The sequence below is a fragment of the Lithobates pipiens genome, unplaced genomic scaffold (genome assembly GCF_037356315.1).
Source record: "Lithobates pipiens isolate NorthernLeopardFrog02 unplaced genomic scaffold, aLitPip1_a1.2 Scaffold_44, whole genome shotgun sequence".
NCBI classification, from domain to species: Eukaryota; Metazoa; Chordata; class Amphibia; order Anura; family Ranidae; genus Lithobates; species Lithobates pipiens.
Genome location: NW_027507870.1, coordinates 6,298,962 through 6,302,867, shown reverse-complemented (window position 1 = coordinate 6,302,867; position 3,906 = coordinate 6,298,962).

Below are 3,906 nucleotides of genomic sequence, written 5' to 3'. Positions count from 1 at the left end.
CTTAGCTGTCCTATTTCCATGGCTACTGCTCCCAGCACCACCTCTTCAGGCACTGCCAGTCTGCAGCTTTCCCTTTCACTAGCCCTCCTGGCTACTCCACCACAGTCCTCCCAGACTTGCTTTGCATCCATACCAGACTGCTGGCACCCAGTCCCTTAAGGCATGCCTCCCAGTCCTCTGACTGTAACACTCACCAAGGGATAATATCCGTGCAAGAATATATCAAGAGTATTGAACTATGAATAAATTGCAGTGTATCAAAATATAATAAAGTCCAATTGCAGCGCGGAAGGTAAAAAGACAGACGAGGAGACGGTGGGTACAGGTGAACGTAGAAATGAAGAACCTCTCACCAACTTCAGTGCAATTATAAACACACACCACCGTGCTGACAAATATACCTTCTTACCAGAAACAGGTGAATAACAAGCATATGGTATATATGTATGTATATATATATGTATATATAACTCATTCAAACGCTTAGGCAGGTAGCATCATTAAAACGGTCACCACAATCCAAATTGGGAGCTCACAAGGTATAAGGATCCTCTGTAGTTTCCATTAAACCACCAATCAACTCCAGTGACAGGAGCGATAATTCCCATAAAAGGAAAATGAAGAGGCACATAGTGAAGCCCATAAGAAAAAACCTCAATTTATTGTGTAGCACCCTGGAGTTTAGGTAGGGTTGCTCCTCACAAATTGACTTGCCAGGAGTAGTTATCCTGGTTGATTTATAGAGATCTATTGATTTTTCCCAAAGTTTGGCCTTGTTGTACTTTTCTTTTCTACCACTAGGTGGCCAGGTATTTGGTATTAGATATGAGAAGGGCAATGCAAGGTCAGATTATGGGTATGTGGGGTGTTTCAGCCAATAGACAGGGATATTCTTGAATCCCTTGGCCTGCAAGGAGAGCCTATATATTTGGGTGGAGACAGGTGATCTGTGCCACCTGGATGGCTGTCTGGGTGGACGTGTGCTGTTTTTCCCGGGCTGCTAGGCCAGAGATGGGGACTATCCTGGGCTCATCTGGCTGGCCTATCCAGAAGCAAGAGAGCAGCGCAGGGTTGGGACTGAAACTTACTTAGTTACATAGTAGGTGAGGTTGAAAAAAGACCCAAGTCGATCAAGTCCAACCTATGTGTGTGATTATATGTCAGTATTACATTGTATATCCCTGTATGTTGCGGTCGTTCAGGTGCTTATCTAATAGTTTCTTGAAACTATCAATTCCCCCCCTTGCTGAGACCACCGCCTGTGGAAGGAATTCGTTATTATCTATTTGTTATAGAGAAGACATGACTATCAGTGGGACAATGGATAAGCAGTAAGGAGAACTGGGACAAAAAAAAAGCAGCATGTAGGACCAGACCAAGGATGAATAAATAACAGGAGGGGAGGTTGCTTGCTTGCTGTGTCTCATTACTTTTATACTTAGGATATTCACCTTACTCAGCCTATACTTTTTATCGACCAACGAGGACCCTAGGGATACATCACTACACCTTTGCCATGCCTGCTCTCCGTTTGGCCCTGGGTGGGGTCCCATTTGATTCTGCCCCCTCAGCTCCCTGGGGAGGCATCTGCTGCCGCCGTCTCGAGGCCGCACACCTGGAGCCATGGCCAAGCTCAGTGGTACATTGTTACACACATCCACCCCTGAAGAGCGAGCTGTATCTCATGAAACTAGTCGGGTAGTATGATGCCCGTGTACCATGTACTACTTCTACATTTATGTACCAATACTCCTTGTTTATATTTTTTTTTTTAATTAACAACCGTTGGTGTTATTTATCCATGTAAACAATTGTATTTGAATAAACCATATACTATATTTACTACTGTTATGTTTACTGGCGGAAACAGTACCCACTTCCTTTAAAGTCCCAGGGCGAATCCTTTGTTGTTTGTTATATGTTACAGGGATGGAAGTGTGTCACTGGGGACACCAGACCTTTTCTTTTATCTCTAAATAACAGGAGAGGAGAGCAAAAAGGCCGTGTTAGTTAATTTCACTGTCTGAGAGCAGAGTGAGCATGGCCGGGCTAAGAGTTAAGCAGAAGAATCAGTCACCCTCGGTGACCTTCAGAGGAAGTGCAAAAAAGGACAGGACCTGAACCCCAGGCTGCTGAAGTATGTCACATCTCATAGAGAGAAGAGGGATTTGGCATTTTTGCCTTGGATGTTAAATGACCTTGTCCCAAAACTGGGGTGGAGAGAAGGCAACAGGAGCAGATGTGAGAAGAGTAGGGGAGAACTTTCTAAAAAAATAAATAAATAAATAAATAAAAAGATTTTTCAAATACTAACATCCCGCAGTTCTCACTTTTACTCTCACTCACACTCGAACTCAAAACACCCAACCGTATCAACCTCTCTCTACCTAATTGACTTCTTTAAGTCTACCCTTATTAGTAAGGTCACTAACTTGGGGGTTTAAAGGTAACCTCCCTCTGAGAAGACGTGTCCGTCTTTATTTATTATAACATCTCCCCTTAATAAAGCACATATAGGCAAAAACAAACAAAAAAACAAAAAGAAGAGAAAAGAAAAAACATAAGGAGGTGTCCGGAACCATGAAACAGACAGAGGCAGAAGTACAATCTAATCACACTTGTTTATTAATAAAAATAAAAAGATAAATAGGAAAAAGTGTAGTCAAGCATAGCCAGAGTCCAGTAGCCAGATCGGATAGTCAGCCAGTCCAAAGTTCATAAACCAGATCGGGTAATCAGCCAGGCCGGAAGTCAGGGATCCAAGGAGAGCAACTGCAAGCAGGATGGAAGGCAGGAGGGATGTCAGCAAGCCAGTCTTGAAACAAACAGCAGGCGATGGTTCCTAGCGATGTGACCAAACGTGAAGGCAAAGGAGAAATGAGCTGGAAGACTTTATATAGGCAGGCCAGACGAGCATCATCGGGAACAGCTGGTAACTGTGGAGAGAGAAGAGAGCTGGCAATTAGCCGACAGCTGAGCAGCCAGCCCAGAGGAGGAAGGGCTAAGCCAGCCCTGACAGGAGGCCAAGAGTTGGGGCGGGGAAGGGGGGAGGGGAAAAGAAGAAAGAAGAAAAAAAAAAGGGGGAGAATTTCCTCACCTCCCTCCCAACCTATACCGTTTAATTAATAACCCAACAGCATAACGCTATAACATTATAAATATAAAATGAAAAAAAAAAACGAAACTTAGAACTTAGGTTCAGCTCTAAGTTCGGTCTTAGCCAATCTTTAGCTATACTTGGAAAGAAGCTCTCAGTGGCAGGCCATTGAACTACAAATGGGGAATTCCTTCCCCAACCCCCTAGCTCAACTTACAAGAAGGGGCAGTGATGGCGGCTATGTTAGGCCAATGGTGTCATAAGAATCCTCACCCCTTTGTGTATGTGCTGCTATGGGGTGGGGAATGTTCTGACTGCAGCTGATTGGCCCAGGAATGGCAGCTTACTTCTGGGTTTGGCTGAACCCAAGCTTGGACTGAAACCAAGCTCCTGACTAGAGATGGAAGGGGGAGAGGAAAGGCAACAGAAGTAGATGTGGGATGGAAGAAGGAGGATGTAGGAGAACATTGGGATGGGTCTGCAGAGCAGACATACGTACATAGATATGTCTACCTCTTTGGGCTAAAATAATTTTTTTTTACACTTGTGTATAATGACCATATGGACTTGTTTTTCCTTTTATATGAAATATAGTGTATAAATAATTATATATGTGTGTTTATAATTAAAATCGGAACTACACCCTTAATATATAGTTTATTCTCGTTGTCAACTCAAATTACTTACAAACAGCGAACAGTTGCCTGCCTCACAATTTGGTGTCTTGGAGGTAGACACAGCTTTTGACTTTTTTTTTTTTGTTTGTCCACCCCACCCACAAAGGGTTGAACATTTTTAATTTTCCATCC